Here is a 13043-nt window from a genome sequence, read left to right as displayed (position 1 = left end):
GGCTTGGAATCGAGCAAAACCAGCCATCTGAGAGCCCTGTGATTACTCTTGATGATTAAATCCTTCTCTTTTTTTAAATATATATTTTATTTTTTTAAAGTATCTCCATGGCCAATGTAGGGCTTGTACTCTAGACTTTGAAATCAAGAATCACATGTTGTACCAACTGAGCCAGCCACGCACCCCTAAATTCCACTTCTTGAACCTACAGTGAACCAGATGGAAGCCCCACTGATTAATTTCTATTAAGAACTACCATGGCTGTCATAACCTGTCCAGGTTAAATATCTCTTATGGCACAGTGAGTCCTCAGCGATGGACTCAAGAGGAGAAAGGAGTAAACTGGAAAAGGAAAGAGCTTAATGTAGGTTGAGGGCTGACTTCCAAGGAGGGTGTCTGTCAATTCAAATTATAGCATTGAAAACAGTAGACATATTTAAATCTAGTAATCACTAACCAAGAAGCTAGACCTCTGTTTAATGGATTGATGTCACAAAAATCATCCCCACCAGGGCACCTGGGTGGCTCAGTGGTTGAGCATCTGCCTTTGGCTCAGGTTGTACTTCTGGAGTTCTGAGGTGGAGTCCTGCATCAGGCTCCCCATGGGGAGCCTGCTTCTCTCTCTACCTATGTCTTTGTCTCTCTCTCTCTGTGTCTCCAATAAATAAATAAATAAATAAATAAATAAATAAATAAATAAAATCTTTTTAAAAAATCACCCCCACTTAGAGGATGAGTGACCACATTTGGTATCCAATGGAGAGTAAATACGTTTTTAAATATATTTTTAAAAAATTCTGTATTAAAGCAGAAACATAGAAGACTCAAGGGCAGGAGTCCTAAATTCTAAACTGACGATTAGGAAATGCATCATAATTGAAGGAGAATTTCACCATGCTTGAAGACATGATCTGAAGGCCAGTAAAATCTATTTTTAGCATTGGCTAAATGAGAGCTAATGCCGTGTAACAGTAAAGTACATTATCAGTGGCATGTGACTATTTCAAACTTTGGGTTGCAACGCTCAGTTAAATCATCTGTGTCTGCAGGTCAGCTGATCCAGGCTGAGTTTGGTTGGCCCACTCTCTCTCTCTATATATATGTATACATATATACATATATATATAAAAGATTTTTTAAAAATTTTATTTATTTATAGAGACACAGAGAGAGAGAGAGAGAGAGAGAGAGGCAGAGACACAGGCAGAGGGAAAAGCAGGCTCCATGCAGGGAGCCCGATGCAGGACTCAGTCCCCGTTCTCCAGGATCACACCCCAGGCTGCAAGCGGCACTAAACCGCTGCACCACCGGGGCTGCCCAGTTAGCCCATTCTAGAATGATGTCTCATTCTAGAGCTCAGACTGAGGGGGGAGCAGCCACACAGGAAAAGCTCTTTTCATGGCAATGAGAGGCACAAAAGTGCTTGACTAAGTACTGAAGCACATTTCTGTTTACCACCCCGGCTCCAAATCTCCACCTGGCTAAACCAAGTTACATGGTTGAGCCCACAGTCAGAGTTTAGGGAAGAAGACTCTTCCCATGGTGATAGGAAAAACAGGAAAAGTATGTGCCATCAGGCCTGATTACCAAAAGGGATTAAATATTGGGGCCAATAATTCAATCTCCAACTTAAGTTACCTTAAGCAAGAAACAGAAACTGTTTTCTCATCAGCAAATGGCAATAACAGTAGCAAATCCCCAATGCTAAGAGGGACTAATAAATTGCTGGATAATCATAACTGATAGACAAAAAGGAAAAAGAGGGGCACCTGGGTAGCTCAGTGGTTGAGCATCTGCCTTCAGCTCAGGTCATGATCCCAGGGTCCTGGGATTGAGTCTTGCATTGGGCTTCCGGCAGGGAGACTGCTTCTCCCTCTGCCTATGTCTCTGCCTCTCTCTCTGTATCTCTCATGAATGAATAAATTAATTCATTAAAAAAAAGAAAATTGTCATTTGCTTATTACCAGGTATTTATTCCAGCCACTGTGATATGTCCTAGAGAGAGCTACTTATAGAGAACTACTACTACAGAGAGCTACTATAAGCTTAGAGTCTGATAAGGGGGAACCAAGATACAAAAATATAAAACAATGTATGTACAGTTTGTGAAAATTCATAAATCTGTATACTAGTGATACGTACATTTCTGATATAACTCAATAAAAAGTTTTGAAAATACCAAGTGTAACAGGTGAAGTGATAGGGATAAGTAGTAGGTATAGTGATAACATGAAAGACAGAGTCCAACTCTGTTTATGTCCTGGAAGACCTCCCAGTGGAAAAGATGCATGAGCAGGAGTTTGAAAAGAAAAAGTAGAAAAGAGTAGAGGTCCAAGTGGTTGGGATGGAAAGTTAAGTGGATAGAACGTATTCAAGGAAGAGAAAACATCATCTACACAAAGTGGATGAACACTCAGTGCTTAATTCCAAATAGTGTGGGAATTAAGTGTATTTAGACCCAGAAGAGAAGTGAGTCAGAGAGCTAGGTTACACAAGAGAAAAGCAGTGTAGGCAGCAGCTTAAGTTCCATCTGCTGGTTAGGGTAGAGCTTATTAGATACTTTCAAGCCCTATTCACCTTGATCCTGGGACTGACTAGAGGCTGATTCTACTGAAAAGTTTTAAAATCTTTCCTCTAGGAATAGAAGACCAACTACCATAGCCCTAACTTGGATTTTGAGATGTACACTGTATTTCATAATCCTAGTAAGCAAATCACTTATTAAATTTTAGAAAACTAAATGAGTCGAGAAAAATCCTTATTTTAAATTTAAAGGATTCAGAAACAGAACAATTAATAATTTCAAAAAAATAATACTCTTCATTGTTAAAACTCTTATGAGGGAAATCCCAAGATGAAAACTAGTTTTACTAGAAAATTCTACCCAAACTTCAAGATACAGATAACTATAATCTTGAACAATAGATAACTCCCTCTAATTAATTTTATGAGATAGTATAACCTTGATACCCAAATCAGTAAGGACATAATGAAAAAAGGAAACTTGCAAATTGATCTCACTCTTTAATGTATCTGAAAAAATCCTAAACACAATATTAGCAAGTCAATTCCAACAGTGTAAAGTGAAGATATATCACGACCAAGTTGAGTTTATCCTGGATGTACAACTGCATTTAAATTAGAAAATCGATTAATGTAATTCACAACATTATCAGGTGAAAGGGGAAAAAATGTGATCATCTGAGTAGATGCATAGAAACAGTATAACTCAATGTATATTTATGATTTTTAAAAATATTATCAAACAAAGAATAGCTTGGATCTTCTTTAACCTCACAAAGAGAGAGACTGTGATTTGCCCTCACAGGCAATCTCCTTCTTTATTAAGTAAATAATCTTACAATTGAGGAGAGAATAGCACTGTGGGCTACAACAAAATGTTATTAATTTCACTTGTAGCTGGTTGTTTGTCCATGAAGCATAAAGTTAAATTTTATGTAAGATTTCTTAGAAGTCCTTCTAATGGAAACTGATTCTATTTCTCTCTTCTCTCTCTCTCTCTCTCTCTCTCTCTCTCTCTCACTCTCTCTTTTTTTTACTGGCTTCTTCCTTGTTGCTCCTAGAATGGTTGCTGTGATGACTGGAGACCCAGCAACTATTTGGAGCCATGAAATGACCTTGAAAGGAAAATTTGTGTAAGGAATAGTGGAGGAAAAGATTAAACAACTACATTTCTCATGATTTTATGTAACTGCTGTATCCATCATTGGACCACTTATTTCTGTACTATTTTAAATAATAGGATACATCTCCGTGTCAATAAACTAGCTCTTGTTTTGGATTTTCTAAAATCAAATTGCAACAACTCTAATCTGGACACTCTTACATAGAATTTGCCAAAAAGAAAGCTCAGGAAAAAGCATTATACTTCACAGTTAAATATTAAAAGTATTTATTTTAAAATCAGAGTCAAACAAGACTTAGGACTTCTGATTAGCATTGTACTGGAAATTCTAGCCAGTTCATAAGAAAATAGGTATAAAAATATAACTTTCCAAAAGAAGTAAAAAACTTTGTTATTTTCAGATAAGATTATTTTCTAAATAAAAAAAGCAAAATAATCTACAAATAAATCGTCCCTCTACCTCTGCTTCTCCCTCTCTCTCTTTCTCTCTCTCAAATAAATGAATAAATAAAATCTTTTTAAAATTTGCACTAGAACAATTGGCTATTTATATAAAAGAAGATAAAATCAATTCAAAGTATATTATGGGCCTAAATTTCAAATTGAAAACTTTTAGTGCTTTACAGAAGACAATAGGGTAAAAAGTCTTTATAATTTTGGTATAAAGTAATAGTTGTTTTTAAAAACATACAAATGAGGAGCTCCTAGGTGGCTCAGTTGTTTAAGCATTTGCTTTGGGCTCAAGTCATGATCCAGGGGTCCAGGGAATCAAGCCCTACTGGAGCTCCCTGCTCAATGAGAAGTCTGCTTCTCCCTCTGCCCCTGCGCTTCCTCACACCTCACCCTGCTCATCCTCTCTCTCAAATAAATAAATAAAATCTTGAAAAAAAACATACAGGGAACCCGGGTGGCGCAGTGGTTTAGTGCCTGCCTTTGGCCCAGGGCGCGATCCTGGAGACCTGGGATCGAATCCCACGTCGGGCTCCCTGTGCATGGAGCCTGCTTCTCCCTCTGCTTCTCCCTCTGCCTATGTCTCTGCCTCTCTCTCTCTCTGTGTGTGACTATCATAAATAAATAAAAATAAATAAATGAATAAATAAATACATAAATACATACAAATGATGAAAGCATCATGAACATTACAGAATTTTTACAACATGAAAATTAAATTTTTTTTCATGAAATGATTTTCTGAAGAAATGAAAAGATAAGACAAAGCAGAGATAAAATATTTACAACTCTTGGAATTGACAAGGGATTTAGTATGCAGACTATATAAATAATTCCTGTAATTCAATTGGAAAAAAGACCCAACAGAAAAGTAGGCTAAATTACTGAACTGGCTTTCACAAAAGAGAAAATGTGAATGACAACAAGCATATGAAATCATGGTAATCTTACTAATAATAATCAAGGATATGCAAATTAAAACCACAATGAAATATGCTTTTATTTAACACAATTGGCAGATAATTTAAAATCTGACAATACCAACTGTTGGTGAGGCTGTGGTGTAATGGGTCTTTACTGTTGTTGGACATGTATATTTCTACTACCATTTTGGAAAAAAATTGTAAGGCTTGAAAATATGCACAATTGATTAGCCAGAAAGTTCTTCCCTAGTGAAAACCCAAAATGTTTACATGTATATTTTAGGAGACAAACACACAATTGATAGAGCATGTATTATTTTTTTAGTAAAATACCACAAACAACTCAAATGCTCATCCACAGAACAATAGATAAATAAACTCCAGTGTATTTATAAAAAGGAATGCTGAATAATGAATGACTGAACTACAACTATACAATTAGCATGGAAAAATCTGTAGTAAAAACTTTAACCAAAAGAACAAACTCCAGAACAGGACATACAATACAATATCATTTTATTAAAGTTCAAAACCATGTAAAAAATAATAAATTTTAATCATAAATACTTATGTGCTAAAAGATAAAGAAAGTCATGGGAATGAAAAGAATATTGCTACAAATGGAGTTCACCTGTGGATATAGAGTAAAGAATGGCTAAGGAAAAACAGGGACCTCAAACATGAAGGCAAGGTACCATTTCTTAACCTGAATATGAAGGTTTTATAAATTATTATTCTTTACATTTTTAATATATAGTCTTCTGTATGTGTGAAATATTTCATATAAAAAAAAAGCTGGGGCACCTGGATGGCTCAGTAGTTGAGTGTCTGCCTTTGGCCCTGGTGATGATCCCAGGGTTCTGGGATTGAGCATCGCATCAGGCTCCCTCTGTGGGGAGCCTGCTTCTCCTTCTACCAATGTCTCTGCCTGTCTCTCTGTGTCTCTCATGAATAAATAAATAAAATCTTAAAAAAAAAAGAAAAGGCAAACAACAAAAAGTGACAACTGCTCACAAATGACTACCAAGGTCTATGGACATAATTCCTTTTAAGCAACTAATGTTCTAACAACTTTCATGACTTCCTCTGGGTAAAAATGATGGCTTCTGACATCATTTGATTACAACTGTCCTTTTCCCAGTGGATATACTGCGGGGTAGGATTTTACTTCTACCATCTTTCCCAACAGATTTCTGATAGAACATTTAAACAGTAAGTAAACATTGTTTCTGGACAGTGATTTCTCACAGGAATTTTCAAAGTATGTTGTGCTCCTTGTGTGTGTGTGTGTGTGTGTGTGTGTGTGTGTGAGTGCGTGCATGAAAAGAACAAATTACGTGTAGGAATAGGAAATTCAGGACCTTAATAGAAAATATAATAATAATATATAATAATATTGTCAATATTGTTAAAAATATATTTTAACTATATTTTAGTTTAAAAGTATATTTAAGCAGGGCAAATTTCTGAGTTTCAAATATATTTATTCATTTGTCTTTATTGTAACCCTATGAGATAAGAATTACTATCATAGTTTATACAGTGTTATGAGGAGACTATATTTTCTGAAAATTCTCCACACTATTTTAATCCCAAATTTTCCTCCAAAATGAGAAAGAACACTCCCGTGAGTGATGCTCAGGGACCTCAGACAGTAAACATAGCTCTCTGAGAATTTTAAATAGTTGATTGGATGATATTCCATTGCCTGTTGCCTGGCTCCTGTGTCTAGCCAGCCCTCACCTTACTAAAAAGAAGATATCCAAATGTCCATTTTACCATAAGTAAAATGCGAATAAGACCACAGTGAGGTGCTAAACATATCAACTGAATTGCTAAAATGTAAAAGTCGGATACTATCAAGTTTTGATCTGGGTGTAGACTGATTATAACTCCCATGTCCAGTTCATAAAAATATGAATTAGTATAAGCACTTTGGAACAGGCAGTATTTATTAAGTTTAATATATGGGTACCTTACAATGCAGTATTTCCATTCCTATGATACAAATATGTGCATGCAGAAGCTTAATTAAAGATATATACTAGAGTGTTCATGGTAGTAATATTTTTAATAGCCTAAAACACAAAACTACCAAATGCTCATCAAAAGTTAGATGAAGAGTAAGTTGTAGTAATTACACACCAAGCAATATGGTACACTATTGAGAATGAACCATTTACAAATCTCAGAAACAACATTGAAAGAAAGAAACAGATGCATATAAAGCACGTCTATAGACAGAACAACTCTACTAGGTAGGAATAAGGATGGTGATTCCTTGGTGAAGGGACGGTGTAGGGATTGGATGGAAGGAGGGCCTTCTGGAGTATTAGTTATGGATGTGCTAAGTTTGTGAAAATTCATCAACGTGTATAATTTTCAAACATGAACCTTTATATATGCATGTTATAGTTTGATAAAATTAAGTCCCAGCTTGGGATGATCTGACAGTCTGTCCAGGTGGAGACTCTCACCTGCCTGAGACAGAAAAATAAAACTCAGGAGAGAGGTGAAGCATTTCTTGGATTTTGATGAAGTGAAGAAATGTAATGGGTGGATTTACTGTGAAGCAAAAGACATGCTTAAATTTCAGGGCTCCTCCCAGCCCTGGACCATACCACTTCAAGTCACACTAACCCTCAGGTATGAAAATCTTGATCTGTCTTTGAGAAACCTCATCCCTTACCTATTAGTTGTTAGAGTTATCCCAGCCTTCATCTCCTTCCTCCTAGGGTTTATTTCCTTAATTCTGAGTTATTCAATCTGGAATACTTCCCTAGAGATTCTTAAAGAACAGTTCTGTTTGACTTTGGTGTTCTAAGCTTCCCCAGAATTGGGGCACCTGTGTAGCTTATTCGGTTAAAGCACCCAATCCTTGATTTCAGCTCAGGTCATGATCTCGGGGTTGTGAGATCAAGTCCCCAGTCAGGCTCCACACTTAGCACAGAGTCTACTTGAGATTCTCTCTCTCTCTCCCTCTGCCTCTCCTCCTGCTCATGCTCTTTAAATAAGTAAGTAAGTAAGTAAGTAAGTAAGTAAATAAATAAATAAATAAATAAATAAATAAATCCTTAAGCTTCCCTAGCACAACCCATGTTGGACATAGCCCCACCAAATTTAACTATTTTCAAAATCCCAGCTACTGGGAGATCACAATTGTTTATTTAGTTTTTTCAAATCATATAAACACATTCACACACACAGTGAAAGCAAAGATTAATTCTCAAATATTCATAATCAATAAAACCTAAACTTAGAAAAAAGTAGATGATATTCTAAATATTCTAACTGCTCCATCACCTTCAAGGGCATTCCAGACAACAACAGAATCTGCACTTCTGCGATGCTGTAGAGCACTGTTAGTTCTTGCATTTCAACTGTTCCTTTTTATATTTTTTAAATTTTTTAAAGATCTTTGAGAGGCAGAGAGCGAGCATGAAAGAGAGAGAGCACGAGTGGGGAGGGGCAGAGGGAGAAGCAGATTCCCTGCTAAGCAGGGAGCCCAAACTTGGGACTTCATCCCAGAACCTCAGGATCATGACCTGAGCCAAAGGCAGATGCTTAACCAACTGAGCCACCCAGGTGCCCCTCAATTCCTCCTTATCCCAGCTTTCAAACTGCAGTCCACAGGGCCTCCTGCAGATGAAGAAGCTGCACATTACTGAGTGAGCTGTTTTATTAAACCTGCAAGGACAAAGCTGAAATCTCAAAAGAATGCTTTGTAAGGGCTCGATTAATTTCAGACACTATACCAAGTTCTCTTTTCCCTTGGTCAGTGTGTGTGTGTGTGTGTGTGTGTGTGTGTGTGTATGTGTCTGTGTGTTACAAATTGTTGATGGCAAGAAAGGAGGACATTGTCATAGAACTAATTATATTTTTATTGTTCCCTTGGTCTAGAAAAGTGAATCAGAATCAGCATGACCTGGAAACTTGTTAGAAGTTATAATTCTTAGGCCCCACGGCCAAACCACTCAAAGCACTGGAGGTGGAGCCCAGTAATCTAGAACCTCCACTCCACTTCCTTTTAGCTCTCTGCCTGGCAAGAATGGCCCCAAGTATCACACCTCTTTGTGACACCTTCCAAGCCCCAAATCCTGCTCACTAAGCAGAACAGAAGTGCCCTGAATTGCTCTGTCCTCTGTGCTTTCAGGGCAATTTGGACATATGTACAACTCTCCATTATAGCACATATCACATTTCTAAAATAGTGGTTTTTCTACCCACTTCCACCCACATCTATTTCAACTTACTTGTATCTTATGATGCCAGCTGCAGTCAAAGGTGTAATAGAGGAGCCTTCTTTCTCTGACAATGTTGGGTCAGTAGTCATGTATGTTGAAGTGAGTCACTGGAGAAAGATAGCATCAATGACACAGTCCTGAAATTTTCATAGACATCTTTTCTTCCATTCTCAAACCTCAAGAGAAACAAGAACCAATAAACTAGCTATTAAGAAAAGAAAGAAATTGATGAGCCGTAGATTAGAAAGCAGATCAGTAATCAGGATGAATGCTGAATCATTGCCCTCTTGCTGTGTTTAGACCACTTTACCATTTCTTAATTAAGCAGTCTTTTTGCCATTGCCACCCAAAAGGTTTCAGATGTCAGTGCTTGTCATATGTTGGGTTGAATGTCTTCACCTTGTAAATGAATCATATGATTAGAAGCTTATGAACCAGGGGTACCTCGGTGGCTCATTCAGTTGAGCATCCCACTCTTGATTTTGGCTCAGGATCGTGAGATTAAGCCCCACATCAGATTCCACACTCAATGGGGAATCTGTTTGTGGCTTTCTCTCTCTCTCTCTACCCCTCCCCCTGCTCACACACTCTCTCTCTCCTTCTCTAAAATAATAAAAGAAATAAATCTTTTTAAAAAAATAGAAGCTTATGAACCAGATGTGGATGTTTGAGATATACTTGCGAACAGGTTCGCAATGTCTCATTGGAATGGCTCCTTGATTATAAAGTAGATGCTTTGGGAGACTGCAGGATTCCCTTTAAGTTAACTGAGTAAAATCAGATAATACTGCTCCAGCAAACTAAAAACATTTTTTTTTTAGATTTTATTTATTTATTTGACAGAGAGAGAGAGAGAGTACACACACAAGCATGGGGAGTAGCAGGCAGAGGCAGAGGGAGAGGGAGAAACAGGCTTCCTGCTGGAGCAGAGAGCCCGAAGACCTAGGCTCCATCCCAAGACTAGGAACATTACCTGAGTCAAAGGCAGCTACTTAACTGACTGAGCCATCCAGGTGCCCAAAAAACAATTTTTAAAAGTGAATATTAAGGATGTAATTCTGGAATAATTCAGTTCATTTTCTATTCATTTTCTGTTGGTAAATCAGAGCTGAATATTTGGAGCTGTATCAGAGATCTCTGAAAATCAATTAATTCCTGTTTGTATTAGGATCAGCACCATGAAAATGCTTTTCATACACTTGGACTTTTGTATGGCCACCAGGTAGCTATATTTTCCTCACAGGTAATGTTTTTGAAAAATTGAGTAAATTCTTATCATGGTTTTGGTATTGTATTAGGATCAGCTCCATGAAAATGCTTTTCATACACTAGAGCTTTTGTATGGCCACCAAGTAGCTATATTTACCTTGCAAGGTAATGTTTTTGAAAAACTAAGTAAATTCTTTTCACGGATTTTCTCTCCTGGTATTTTCAAGAAAATTTAATGCTTTCTTATCATTGACTCCCATTACTTGTTGATAATGGAAATGAGCAGTACATCCTAATTGATAATGGACAATAAGGGAATGAAACTAAATTATTCCTAAAATATTTATCACTATCATATACTTTTTAGGCTATTGTATGCCACTCTGACTAATAGAAATAAACATTTCTCAATGCTTCTCTTTATTTTTCTACATATCTTTTTTTTTAATTTTAGAGAGAGAAAGAGAGCACATGTATGAGTGGGGAGAGGAGCAGAGAGAGAGAGAGAATCTCAAGCTGACTCCCTGATGAACATGGAACTGATAAGGGGCTTCATCTCAAGACTCCGAGATCATGACCTGAGCCAAAATCAAGAGACAGATGCTTAACTGACTGAACCACTCAGGCACCCCATATAATTTTTATTAAATATTTTGTAAATGGATTTTAAAAGGACATCTTCCATTATGTTCTTTTAAAAGTTAATAATAATAAACATAATAATAAATAAAAATGTGTGTCTATTTTGAATAATTGGAAAATAAAAACATATAAACATATAATAAGACAAAAATCTCATTCAGGAAAAATCTATTATTTATACTATTGTGAACTTTTCTTATTTATATATGCATTTATCTTTTTTACAAATTTGGAATCATAAATCACTATATAGTTTTAATTATGCTTTATTTAGTTAATATATCTTATGCATTTATATCTTCACTTTAAAAAAACTATGAAGTGACCTTATTGTTTTCCCATATCTTTTCATTTTCTTTCATAATAAATTTTAAATGACTTTAAAATTATCCAGAAATTATTGTGATTTTAAAAAAATCCTCAGAGAAGTTCCAGCCCAATGCAATTCAAGAGAAAATGAGCCACATATATAATTTAAAATTTCTAATAAGTTAAAAGAAAGTATATTTTCTTTAACCCAATATATCCACCAATCACCATTTTAAGATGCAGTCAGTACAAAATATCATTGAGTTAACTCACATTTTTTTCTTCATTTTTAAATCTTTGAAATCTGATTTATGGGGACACCTGGGTGTCTCAATGGTTGAGCATCAGCCTTTGCCTCAGGTCATCATCCCCAGGTCCTAGGATCGAGTCCCACATTGGGTTCCCTGCAGGGAGCCTGCTTCTCCCTCTGCCTATGTCTCTGCCTCTCTCTCTCTGTGTCTCTCATGAATAAATAAATAAAATCTTTTTAAAAAAAAGAAAGAAATAAAAGAAATCTGATTTGTGTTTTATACACAGTGCATCTTAATTCTGACCAGCCACACATCAGACATTTGATAGCATCTAGTAGCTAGGTACCTGCCACATGAGATAGCATAGTTCTATATCGTCTCTTGTGTTTTACTTCATGCAGTAGATATCAGACAATCACAACAGTTAAACTAGTATTCAAAGGTACATGATTTCCCTACATGGCCCCTCTTATACAATCTTATTCGTTTCTCCTACTATCACAATTTCCCACAAGATTCTAATTTTAAGTTTCACATAAAAATTCCCAATAACCTGGAGATGCCAGCTCCTTAAAGCCCAGCCCACATCCAACCCTATCCCTGCCACTCCCACTCTCACTCCTATCCCCAGTGGTCTAGGGCTTTAGGACTTTGGTCCTGAACTGCCTGCTTTAGTCATTTCATGCCCTCGTTATAAAGAAATTTCTCAGTCTCTGGTCTCGTTCTTCTCCTTCTTTGAGACCATGCTTCTAGGGGTATTTTCTGATTACTATATTCCCTTGTACCTTCCTACATTGGGCCATTGTCCAGCCTGTCCACTTTGGAAGCAGTCTTCAAACTGGAGTCTGGCCATCACGGAGTTCCCCAGCGACACATGGGCACGTAGATATTTTTAAGAAAATCAATGTCCAAAATCTCAACCTCCATATGCATTCTTATCTAAAATGAACCAGCTTGAAAATGCTTCACAAGTTCTCCTTTCTTGCCTTCATTTTTCCAAGTAGCCCCCAGCACACCTTTTCACTAATGCCTTGTATTGCTCTATTGTTGTGCACAGAAAATCCTCTGGTGCACACAAAAAAGAAATCCTGTCTAAATGTCAGTACAAGTGCTGAGCAAGTGAATACCTATAAGGAAAAGGTAGCAAACCTTTTTCAGGTCAGGTGCTTTCTAATTCTCCACTTTTCACAATTCATCTAAGTGAATTATGAACTTATAGATGCTTAAAATAATTCTTGGTGGTAGATCACTAAGTATTTTTTATTGTATAACTTGGAAAAGTTGTCAAAGAATTCAAGGGTCATTGCTAGTAACAACTCTTTTTATTCCCATCTATTTATTTATGCAAACATGTTTTCTTAGTACTTAC

The 13043-nt window shown here is 36.6% G+C and overlaps 1 long non-coding RNA gene across 4 annotated transcripts in view; it reads right to left on the bottom strand.

The window, feature by feature from the left end:
* LOC112661207 (uncharacterized) overlaps positions 1-13043 on the bottom strand; it is a 93739-nt gene that overhangs the window by 51896 nt on the left and 28800 nt on the right. For all 4 annotated transcript variants that reach the window (XR_004808654.2, XR_003137507.3, XR_003137508.3 and 1 more), the window contains one exon: positions 9273-9439. This is a non-coding gene — a long non-coding RNA (uncharacterized LOC112661207). The remainder of the gene's footprint in view (positions 1-9272; positions 9440-13043) is intronic.

Source organism: Canis lupus, chromosome 23, assembly GCF_003254725.2.
Source record: "Canis lupus dingo isolate Sandy chromosome 23, ASM325472v2, whole genome shotgun sequence".
Lineage (NCBI taxonomy): Eukaryota > Metazoa > Chordata > Mammalia > Carnivora > Canidae > Canis > Canis lupus.
Note: the sequence above shows the minus strand (reverse complement) of the source record. Positions and strands in the feature narration are given on the sequence as shown.